A 13,037-nucleotide genomic window follows, 5' to 3' on the forward strand; every position below is an offset into this window, starting at 1 on the left:
GAGATAAAGTGTCAGTGCTGAGGTGAAAAGGCCGGGAAAAGACTAGTGGCAGGACCCTTTGCCTCCTTCATGATTTCCTGCAAGACTCTAGCTAGTATTGCCATAAGTAAGTCTCTTTCTAAGGTACAGCTTTTGTTACCACAAAGGACAACAGGATCAACATAAAAGGTGTGTTCTGGGGGAGGCCTTGCGCTTATACCTCAATGTTACTGCTCCTCTGGAGGATCTTGTCTCCCCTTATTGGCTACCCCCTTTGAGCACCAGCTGTAAATGCTGATCATTCGCTCCTGACTCACCATTCCCAGCATCTCACTTCCTCAGCTGGACCATCATTAAAAAGACCTTGGTCAGTCTGGATAGCCCCTCCTCACTCTGGGTCCCTGACTGGCTGCCAATGGGCATGGCGATTTTCCACTGCCGAACTCAGACAATGTATGAGGAGGGTCTACTGTACAGGGCAGAAAAAATACTAAGCAGCTCACTGATTTCACCTAAGAGCTATCCTGGAATGTTGTTGGGACCAGTTGAAGGGACTAGTGCAATTATAAAAGTAAGTAAGTGTACAGCTTGTTCTCTGACAGCCAGAGATCGGATAGTAAGAAATAGAAGAGTAAAATTTGGCAACTCAAGCTTATCGTCTTGAATCTCTTTGGCAAAGAAGCTGCATAATGCTTTCTTATGATCCCCACTCATTTTCCTGCTCACCCATATCAGTCATCCTCCCTTCCACACAACACTCAGCTTTTTGCTTACTACCCTGCTTCTCCCACCTACCAATCAGTGAACCCATTTACATGCCCTTGAACCCTTTTACTGTTACATCATGCATCAGGGTATTCTGTGGAATATCTTTCTGTATGTGTAGGCATTTGTTTCCTTTCACCTCTAAAACATGATTTTCTTTAGTTGAACAGGTTCTTTGGTTAACCTGTGTGGCTATATTGCTTCATGACATAATGTGTAGGTGTGTGCACCTCTACTGAGGAGAAGGTTAAATCCTGATGATGGTTTAAATCAACCTTCTGTATATACAAAGTGCAAACTGTATGTTTGTAGGTATGTGCATACCAAGAGGTATAAACTCTTGTGTTTATCTGGGTATCTGTGTTTAGGTACCTGGGTTATGTTTATGTATGTATAAGTCCACATCTGTATTCATCTGTATGTGTGTCTTAAGGCGCAGCCAATAGCTTCCTATAAAGTATGACCATCTGCCTCCAAATTTCCCTATCTAGCAGTGCTATCCTCCTGGGTTTAAAAAATTTTTATTTTTATTGTGGTAAAATACATGCAACATAAAATTTACCATTTTAACCAATTTTAAATGTATAATTCAGTGGCATTAATTACATTCACAATGTTGGACAAACAATCACCACTATCTGTTTCCAAAATTTTTCATCACCCAAAATGAAACTCTGTATTCATTAAGCAGTAACTCCCTGTTCCCCTTCTCTCAACCCCTGGTACCCTCTAATCTACTTGCTATCTCTACGAATTTGCCTATTCTAGATATTTCATATGAGTGGAATCATATAATAATTGTCCTTCTTATGTCTGGCTTATTTCACTTAGCATAGGTTTTCAAGGTTCATCCTTGTTGGAGCATATATCAGAACTTTATTCCTTTATGTGGCTGAATAATATTCCATTACATGTATATACCACATTTTATTTCTGTTTATTTGTAATGGACACTTGGGTTGTTTCTACCTTTTAGCTATTGTGAATAATTCTGAAATTAGCATTTGCATACGAGTATCTGTTCAAGTTCCTGTTTTTAATTCTTTTGGGTATATAACTATGAGTTGAATTTGCTAGGTCATATAGTAGTTTTATGTTTAGCTTTTTGAAGAACCACCGAACTGTTTCCTCTTTGGCTGCACCATTTTACATTACCATCAGTGATGGATGAGGGTTCCAATTTCTCTACATCCTTGCCAACATTTGTTATTTTCCTCCCCCTCCTTCCCCTCCTCTTTACTCCCCACCCTTCCCCCCACCTCCTTCTTCTTCTTTGATAATAACCATGCTAATGGGCTTGAGGTGGTATCTCATTGTGATTTAGACTTGCATTTCTTTAATGATTAGTGATGTTGAGCATCTTTTCATGTGCCTATTGGCCATCTGTATATCTCTGGAGAAATGTCTATTCAAGTCCTTTGCCCAGTTTTTAATTGGGTTGTTTGTTTTTTGTTGTTGAGTTAGAGGAATTCTTTATATATTCCGGATATTAATTCTTTATCATATATATGATTTGCAAATATATTCTCCCAGTCTTTAGGCTGACTTCTCACTTTCTTGATAATGTCCTTTGAGGCACAAAAGTTTTTAATTTTGATGAAATCCAATTTATCTATTTTCTTTTGTTGTTGCTCATGCTTCTGGAGTCATATCTAAGAATCTATTGCCAAATCCAAGGTCATGAAGATTTTCTACTATGTTTTCTCCCAAGATATTTATGTTTTCAGCTCTTATATTTAGGTCACTGATTCATTTTGAGTTAAGTTTTGTATATTGTGTGAGGTAGGGGTCCAACTTCATTCTTTTGCATGTGGAAATCCCAGAACTATTTACTGAAGAGACTGCTCTTTTCCCATTAAATGGACTTGGCACCCTTGTCAAATACTGACTGTAGATGTCTGGGTTTATTTCTGAACTATCAATCTTATTTATTGATTTGTATGTCTATCTTTATGCCAGAATCACACTGTTTTGATTACTGTGGGCTTGTAGTAAGTTTTGAAATCAGAAAATGTGGGTCTTCTGACTTTGTTCTTTTTAAAATTGTTTTGGGGGGCTTCCCTGGTGGCGCAGTGGTTGAGAATCCGCCTGCCGATGCAGGGGACGCGGGTTCGTGCCCCGGCCCGGGAGGATCCCACATGCCGCGGAGCGGCTAGGCCCGTGAGCCATGGCCGCTGGGCCTGCGCGTCCGGAGCCTGTGCTCTGCAACGGGAGAGGCCACGGCAGTGAGAGGCCCGCGTACCGCAAAAAAAAAAAATAAATAAATAAATAAATAAATAAATAAATAAAATTGTTTTGGTTTTTCAGGGCCCCTTGAAATTCTATATGAAATTTAAGATTGGCTTTTCCAGTTCTGCAAAAAGGGCCGTTGGAGTTTTGATAGAGATTTTGTTGAATCTGTAGATTGCTTTGAGTATGATTGCCATCCTCACAACGTTAAGTCTTGCCACCCATGAACATGGGATGTCCTTTCATTTATTTAGGTCTTTAATTTCTTTCAGCAATGTTTTGTAGTTTTCAGTATATAAGTCTTTCACCTTTTTGGTTAATATTCCTAGGTATTTTTTTACCCTCTCCTTTTAATTGACTTGAAATCCTCCACTGCAATTACTAGACTATAATGTGCCCATAGTGCATAAAATAGTGCCTAGCACATAGCAGACATTGAGCAAATGCTAATTGAATAAAAGGATCTTTAAAATCATAGGCTCTTAGAACTTTGAGGAAACACTCATACCAATTCTATTCTTCTAAAGATGAGGTAACAATGTTCAGAGAAGATAACAATTCTGTTTGGATTGTGCCACATAGCAGTTAGCTAGTGGTAGAACCAGAAGTTCACATCTCCTAAGATTTTCCTGTGGATCAAAATGTAGTCATTATAAGCCAAGATTCTGTCTGCTGGAGTAAATAAATGAGTGTGTTTATAAACTTGGATGCTTGTCTTTGGGTATGGAGATTTTTTCAGTATCTGGTTTTGTATACATTTAAATGAACCTTAAGGCTCATTTAGGATTCAAATGAATCTTGGGATACACAGAGGATTGGTATATTTACAAAAGTGGCCAATATGTACACAAAGGTGTACATATTTCAGCAAATTCAAATGGATAATTTAAATGGATTATCTGGAGATATGTATCTATGAGGGCATCATATATGGGAGTTTCCAGGAGTGTCATTTTGGAAATAAATTTAGCCCATTAGATCTTTCCTCACTGACAGCAGATGACCCTCTACTAGGCTTTACCTCCTAAAAAACTAATTTCATTATAGAATTACTTCCATTAAGAGAAAGAGTGGAGAAAAGAGAAAAGAACTGTGTCCTTGTTTACAAACTGGGACATTCCTTAATGTGCTTTTTAAAAAAAATAATTGCTTATTGGGTTCTTTTTTGCTCCCTCCCGAGGTAAGGGTCAATCAGCCTGGGACAGAGGTTTAGTGTTGCTTTATTTTGGCCCTTTTTCATAGCTGGTCAGTCCCTCTGTCGTTCTCTTCCTTTTCCTGACATGGGCGTCTCCCAGGACCTCTCAAAGATGGTCAGTAACCATCAGTCTAGTAATTGTCTCTGAGTCAATGGTGGGAGATCAGCAACTCTCTGACTCTGGAATTTGGGAGCTGTATAGGAGAATTGCTAATTGCCTACCCAATATCCCCCTCACTTCTCCTACTTCCCCAATTTTGTTGTGGGCAATAATGTGCTTAGGAAAAACAAAACAAAACAAACACCAAAAAAATACAGCACCGTACATTTCCCATTCTCCTTTCAGCTAGAGATTGTCATTAGCCCAGCTCTGGACAATCAGGCATAAGGAAAAATTTTTGCATGGGGCTTTCAGGAAAGATCTTTAAAATGGAGTTGATAGTTGACAAATGTTTTTTGCCCTTTGCACTCTGCCTCTTCCCAGCTGGCTTCTAGATGTATGATGAAAGTGTAGTAGCCCTCATAACTATGGCCACCATGAGGGAAAGGTTAAGATGTCACAGAGATATCAACATTGACATCACTGTGCTGCTCAACCAAGGCCCACTACCACCTACCTCTTGTTTCACAAGAAAAACCCCTATTTAGTTTAAACCACTGTTTTCTGGGTCTCTTAACCAGCAGCCCAATTTAATTCTTAACTGATAAAAGCTTAAAAAGCTCAATGAGATAATCTGAGTCAGTGGACTCCTAGGTATTTTGTTGGCAAATTAGAGAGACTTACAGTGAACATTGTGGAGGAATTCTAGGTAGCCAAGATAATGGTGGTGGCGTAAATCTAAATCTCCCAACATACTGCCCTCCCCTGTAAAAACACACAATCACACACACACAGAGAACAAGAGATCAAATAAAACTACATAAAACCCATGTCTTCAGCATAACTAGAAAACAGAGAATGTCCAAATTTCAAATTAACTATAAATAGAAAAACAAACATTAAATCCCAGAAAGCTGCCTTCCATACTGCTGATGAATCCTCTCAGGTAAACAAAGTCAGTTTGGGAAAAACCATGGTGGTGGACTTAGGATTGATTTAAAACTACCAGAAAGAAAAAGTCTGCATCTAAGTAGAGCACTTACTACATGGAAGGCACTTAACTGTGTGTGCAGGGTGCAAGGAGACAGTCTTGGAAAAATAAAGCTTCCAAGTGAAAAGGGTCCAAAGGAAAAGGGTCTAGAGGGCTCCTCTGGAAATCATGAAGGGTGGGGGTGAAAACTTGAGGGGGGAACTAAGGAACCTGTCAGACCCTCTCTCCCTCCAAAATGGAGGTAAACCCAATCCCTACCCCTATTATTTCTTTTCCACAAGAAAAAACCGTACAAACAAACAAAATTTTAAAAAGAAAAAAGAAATCATACTTTGCTACACTGACAGAAGAGGGCACTCTTGATCTAGGAATCCTACAACCCCACACCTCCAGCTCTGTCCATAGAAATGCAGATTAGTCTCCATCTAATTACTAAAATAGGAAAGAATCCAGTTCAACTGATACAAATTTCTGCCCCCACTAATGGCAGAGTACAATAGAAGAAAACTCCCTAACTGTAACACAACTCTCTAAACTGAATTATACATCCTCAAACAAGCTTTTGAGAATAATGAAAAACACTTTGAATGACAAATTCAGAAGCTAAGTACAGAAATGCACACACACACACACACACACACAAAACCAAGGAAGAAATAAAATGAGAGTTGATTGAACTCAGGAAAGAAATAGAAGAAACAATAAAATAAACATTATACTGCATTACCTGTAAGATTTTAGATAATACATACTAAGACATTTTAAATATATACATATATATCCATGCCATCCTTCAAGTTACAGTCAAATGATTTCTTCACCATGTAGCTTTTCAGAATTTATCCTAACTGGATCTGATCTTTGAGGCACGCAATAAATAGTGTCTGCCATTATTGCTATTATCACCATTATTGGCAATGACTGGTTGAAGACAGCAAGGGAGGGCAGAGAATACCAAATAAAATGTCTAGAGCAAAAAATTATAGAGTTTGTCATACTCTGTGTCCACCTAGGCCAACGACTTGACTTTATGGATGAGGAGACTGAGATTCAGGGAGGTAACATGGTGGTCAATGGAGAAAGCCTTCCTTTCCTTTTCTCACCTCTTGTCTTCCTCGTGCTTCAAAAGACAATTCCTCTCTCAATCCAGCCTTCAGCACCCTCCAGATGCTATGACTCCCCTATTAGCATGATCTCTTTTATACTTACCCTCCCCTTTTCCTCTAACACATTCTCCCAGACAGAAGCTCTGCCTAAGTCACTCTCATTCTAAAATGCAAATAAACCAAACCACCTTCCCCAGGCTCTGTCATCTCTGATTTTCCTCTTTTCATTAAACTTCCGAAAGTGTGTTATACTAGCTGTCCTCTTTTCCTCCCTGATCATTCCTAAAACTCTTGCTGTTTCTCTCTCCATTCTCTCTGAAAACTCCTTGTTCAGAAACTGTTGGCTACCATCTTTAAATACCTTTGCCCCTTGTCTTCTTGGAGCCACAATCTTTTTCCTCCAGTCAGTTCTACAGCTCCTTATTCTCGTGTTCTGGCTTATCTTCTTCCCTCTTCAATGTAGGTATTCCACCAAAGTTTTCCACTACCTTCTTTTTCTGCGCTCATAGCTGCAAACTGCAGTATACACAACCAGGCACATCTGCTTCTTGGGTGTCTCTCTAGACATCAGAGAGGCACCCCTGGGTTTCAGCAGGCACTTGGAGATCAACATGTCTAAAACTGAATTCCACACATTCTTTTCAATTCTGTACCTCCTCCCAACCTCCAACCCAGCTTCAAATGGTCCTTGATACCATCCTTTCCTTTATCTTCTGTCCCAAATCATATGCAGGCACTGGCCATGGGACTGGGATATCAACAAGACTCACTTTCTACACTCTACTTACAGACTCAATGAAAAGTCCTGTCCAATCACTGCATACAACTCTCCTTCCATTCCACTGTCAATCCTTTTCATTCCCACTGTCACCCTCCAAGTTCAGGTCAGCATTACCTCTTTCCTAGGCTAATAAATCAGCCTTTTATAGATTTCTCTGAAGCTAGCCTGGTCAAATGAAGTTGATCTCTTTTCTCCTTGCACATTTTGTAGTTTAACACATCTGTTCCTGTTTCTATGTTTCTCTCTACCTGGAATACCCTCCTCTGATCTCCCTATGCTATACTTTACCTGTCCTTTAAGGCCTATCTCAAATGCCAGTCTTCTTTGATGTTTTCCCTGACTTCCCAGGCCAGGAATATGTCTTCTTTCTCTGAATTCATGCAGACTTATCCTCTGCACCTATGCTTTACCAGCCATCCCTCCTGTCCAAGCTGGTTGCTCCACAATCATGATTAGAATATAGAAACCAGTTTTATGTGACAGGAAAGTGGCTCAGTGATCGACTTCAAGAGAGATTATTCCATCATCAGTTAATTTGTATAACTTTTTTCCTGGAGATTTGATAAACTAAACTCCTAAGAAGCTGAATATGCTAGGGTTACTAAATTTTGGTTGGTGCTTCAAAGGAAATAATACACGACTTCAAGGAAGTCGCATGAGTTCTCGGGACCTTGGCTTCATTACCTAGAAAATATCAATAGAAAGTTGTACTGAATGACCTTTAGTTTCTGAAGATTCTAGTTTTCTAGATCTAACATTGTATAATTAAGGTCTCTAGGAGATCTGACGGGGTGATTTTGTCTATTAATAGACTAATCCAATACCCATTCCCATCCCCTCTCCTTTCCTTGCCTTCTCTATAGAAGTTGGAAGAACCAGATATCCTCCTTGCCAGCCTTTCTTACAGCTAGAAGTGGCCATGTGATATAGTTCTAACCAATGAGATGTAAGCAGAACTCTATTAAAAGGGAATTCTGGGAAGCCATTGCTTTCCAGATGAAAGAGAAAGGCACAGTTGACATCACTCCTGTGGAAGGCAGACTTCTCAGATGGCCTCCTGATATACATGCCCTGTATAATCCCCTCCCTTGGAGTATGGGCAGAATCAAGAGACATTGTCCCCATGATTAGGTTACTAATAAGTTGGCTTTGAGTCAATCAAAGGGAGATTATCCTGTGTGCGCCTGACATAATCAGATGAATCTTTCAAAAGAGAGACAATTTCCTGTTGGCTTCTTACAGGAAAGCAAACAGCCATGTTGTGAACTGCCTTGGAGCAGCCTCCAGAAGCCGAAGACCTCAGCCCTAGGAAATGCATTCTACCAACAACCAGTGAGCTTGAAAGAGGACCCTACGCCTCAGATGACACGCAGTCCCAGTTGACACCTTGATTGCAACCTGGCGATTTCTTGAGCAGAAAACTCAGTTAACCAGTGACCAGACTCCTGACATATAGAAGTTGCAAGATAAACTGGTGTTAGGTTGCTATGTTTGTGGTAATTTGTTACGCAGCAATAGAAAACGAATACAACCTCTTTCCACTTAATCTCAAAAGCTGGGCACTTAGGGCTTCCCTGGTGGCGCAGTGGTTGAGTCCACCTGCCAATGCAGGGGACAGGGGTTTGTGCCACGGTCCAGGAAGATCCCATATGCCGCGGAGCGGCTGGGCCCATGAGCCATGGATGCTGAGCCTGCACGTCCGGAGCCTGTGCTCTGCAACGGGAGAGGTCACAACAGTGAGAGGCCCGCAAACTGCAAAAAAAAAAAAAAAAAGAAAAGAAAAGAAAAAAAGAAAAAGAACTATCTTGTGACCATAAAGGAAAGACCAAGTGAATGACAGAGCCCCTGACCCTGACCACTTGCACCTCTAAACCACAGTCAGCAGCTGCTTTTCTCCAAAAAATTTTTTACACCAGAAAAAGAAACGTCTATTTATACAAGCCAATACAAATTAGCTAGCTTTTCTTTTACTTGTAGTTGATATTTCCACCTGATAAAGCAGACTTCCAAAACCAGCACGAGTATATTCTTATTTATTCACTGGCAAACATTTATAAGGAATCTATAATGTTCCAGACACCAGAAATAAAAAAATCTTTGCCTTCTATAGGCTCATAGCCTAGTGTAGGGGGAGAGGTGGTGGGGAACAAGGTGGGGAAGTCAGGATACAATTAAAATACAGAATGGTTAGGCTATGATAAGTATAAGCAGAAGGTCTTAGGGAAGCTCAAAGAAGGGACGCCTAGTGTAGACTTCAGGGCTGTCCAGGAGGGGAGGGCTGGCTCCGGAGCTTTAAAAGGAGGAGCAGAACTATGAGGGATGAGTATGAGGCTCACTCAAGAGCAGTAGGGGAGGGAAGTTCTGGCACAGAGAGTGGAGGTCGATCAGTCAAATAACTGACAATCACCAAAATAGCTAACGTGAGGCTGAGGAATGTGCTAGATGCTACAGGGAAACAGAGACCTAGAGCACTTGGTGCCCACCCCAGGTTCTTATAATCGTCCTGCATCACCCCCACCCCCTTCAATAGAGCAGAATGAGTGCTCTCCCTTGTCACAAAGGGAAATGCAAACGGCACCTGCCACTCTGTCCTGCGGCCTGCTCCCAGGATTAGTGCCTTTGGAAGCTGCCCCAGATGTAAGCACATCCAGAGAGAGGCTTACCCAAGGGAGAATCTAGGTCAAGGTCCTTTAAGAATGTGCTGTGCGTAGGGAATTCAAGAAAAGAGAAGTGGATTTGACAGAGAAGACAAGCCCTTCAGTTTTTGAAGTAGAATCTTGGGTCCTACAGGCTCTGTCAAACCATGTTAACTCTCCTCCTGACTTACGGTTCTTATAGCCTAGGATTTCACTTGGAAATTAGAAAGCTTCTGTAAATCTCCTTTAAACAAGTAAAAGAACAAATATGTCGAAATAATAAAATGTGAATTCTGAAATAGGACCTAGAGAAAAACACTGGAGGTAAAAGGACTAAGGCAGAGACTGTTGCAGGAAGTCGAGAGCAGCAACAGAACGAGTCTTATTTCATTTATTGACCTATTTTATCATATTTGAGAAGCAAAGAGCGTTTTTTTTTTTTTGCGGTACTTGGGCCTCTCACTGTTGTGGCCTCTCCCCTTGCGGAGCACAGGCTCTGGACACGCAGGCCCAGCGGCCATGGCTCACGGGCCCAGCCACTCCGCGGCATGTGGGATCTTCCCGGACCGGGGCACGAACCCGTGTCCCCTGCATCGGCAGGCGGACGTTCAACCACTGTGCCATCAGGGAAGCCCTCAAGCTACACTTTTATAGTGCAAATAGTAATAGTGGTACAGTGAATTTATACATGAATATCTCTGTTTATTAGCATTTAGAAATGCATAATTGCATTTTAATCAATCAAGAGTATTTACAGGCCTGTGCTACTGCCCTCAAGGACCTTGCAGAGATAATTTAAAAGATAGCATATACTTAAATTATAGACTTTCATTGCTGCAAAGAGTTTAAGGGATCATCTAGTCATAGCATCACAGATTTTCACAGTTGGCAGTGACCTTCACACCTGCTTATCATCTTAGATTTGAATTTCCTCCAGGGGTGGCAAACTCCAAGAGTGGATGAGAAATGTAAATGTATGAAACTAGCCAGGAGAGACTGATGGGGCCTGAGGCAAACTGGAGAGAGCATGGTAGTACCCACAGCCACTCAAATTCAATTTAAAAACAAACACTGAAAAAACAGTAAGTACATATATCTGGGCTTGCTTTAGTCCTTGGGTGGTCACATTGCAGTCTCTTCTATAATAGCCTTCCCAAGTTTTTAGCTAGTATAATAGATACTCCTGAGACCCTGACCCACATCCTTTCACTCTTACCAGTTCAGTATGTGCCAGTCTGGCTTTCAATTGCCAGCATAGCATTTAATTGCTGTAGGATTTCTTGAAACCCCAGTGCCGGCTTTGCCCCCCTCCCACCAGGCAGGCCGGAAGTGGCAGGAGAATGATACCCTCCTGGAGTAGCTTTCAACGACCATTGATGGAAATTCGTGTATAAATATCCCAGCTCTCTCAGCTCGTTGGGGGATTAACTAAGGTGAGTATTTTACACTGGCCACCAGAATTCCCAAGTGAAATTAGAGTTCCTTTTATCACAGTGGACTCTTGTGTGACAGTATATCCTTTATTTCCAACATCCTTTTTTGTTTTACTTCTTCATCTCCTACCACTCTTTCCTGAGATCACCTGCCAGATAAGCTACTTGTATGTGAATCTTCATCTCAGGTTCTGCTTCTGAGAGTTGATTTCAAGTTAATGAAGCCAGTGAATACTTGAATAACGCCAGAGATGAGGGACTTACTGCATTCCTAAACCCTAGAGAATATCTTGAGAAATCTCTGACCCACAGAAATATCTTCCCCTTACTGAGATGAAAGTGTCTTTCTATGGCATCTAAAGCTTCACTCTATGGGACCATATACTGTCGTGTAAACCTGTCTAGAAATCTCCCTTTTTAGAAAGAATCATTCAATCCAATTCTTAAACTGCTTAATTGTCTTTGAATAAGTCCAACATTTCACTCACCTTATTTAGGAAGAAAATTGTCAACTGGTACACAAAACCACTAATGAGAATCTGGAATGAAAAATGCCCAGGAGAAGGAAAACCCCCAGAAATCTGGGGGGTGTAGGAGGAGACTGGACTTTCCCTTTTATGTGAGATGGAAACTAGAGCCATTTTTAGTTAAAGGTTAAAAAAAGGATCAATCCAAAGGACATGGGATCATTTTGTTTACACATATAATATATGTATTATATGGAAAATTTATGGTTTTAGTTTTTCACTTGGGAAAGGATCATGAAAAATGTACTATGTCTTCATTTTCAGCCTGACAGTTTTCAGGCTTCTACATTTCCCAGTCAAATGTTTAACGTTTGTTCCCGTATATACTACCTAACAGGGTGTCACACACTGTGTAAGCGTGCTGGTATAGTATTAAATTCTCAGCTTCTTTCCAAGAGGCAACTTTTGGGCTTCTTTAAGAGGCAAAAATGGTTCTGAAATGTCTGAGCAGTGTCCTGAGAGCATCTCCTACACATTCCTTCCCATTTTAAGAGAAAGGAGAGTTTCAGGGGAACCAAGAGCTGGGCGAAATACAGTGCAAAATAGTGTGACAATTAGATTTCAGAGCTCTTATGAATATCCCTTCTGACATTATATTTGAAATAAAGTAATTGTTGGAGAGTTAAATGTACTAGATTTAAAACTTTGAGAGTACTTTGAGGATATCCATGTCCATTTATTTCACAACCTATTTCTGGGACACACTGAAAGGACTGATTACTTGCTAATATGTCTTTTGTTTCACAAAACTATTCATGCGCTTCCCTGGTGGCGCAGTGGTTGAGAGTCCGCCTGCCAATGCAGGGGACGCGGGTTCGTACCCCAGTCCGGGAAGATCCCACATGCCGCAGAGTGGCTGGGCCCGTGAGCCATGGCCGCTGGGCCTGCGCATCTGGAGCCTGTGCTCCGCAACGGGAGAGGCCACAACAGTGAGAGGCCCGCGTACAGAAAAAAAAAAGAAAAAACTATTCATGACTATGCAGTTTGAGTATTTATGAATAGTTTTTCTTTAAAATTTTTTTCAAAAGAGAGATAAACAAGTGATTACTGAATTCAAGGCTACACCTATTCCTCCCACTTCTCCTCCATCTGATATAATTACAGTAAATGTGGGTTGTACATATCTGAACATCTTCTGATTTTGATTGTCAAGCAATCAAATAGCATTTCTCACCCCCACTCAGACCCATAATTTAGAAGCTTCTCTGCAGTGACACTTGGTGCAGTTTAATTATAATGCTCTTCAATCCAGAAAGCTATTTAAAGGACAATGGAAGCTAAATTTGCAGTCCTTT

Source organism: Mesoplodon bidens (genome assembly GCF_964165515.1).
Source record: "Mesoplodon bidens genome assembly, chromosome: 8".
In the NCBI taxonomy this organism is placed as follows: domain Eukaryota; kingdom Metazoa; phylum Chordata; class Mammalia; order Artiodactyla; family Ziphiidae; genus Mesoplodon; species Mesoplodon bidens.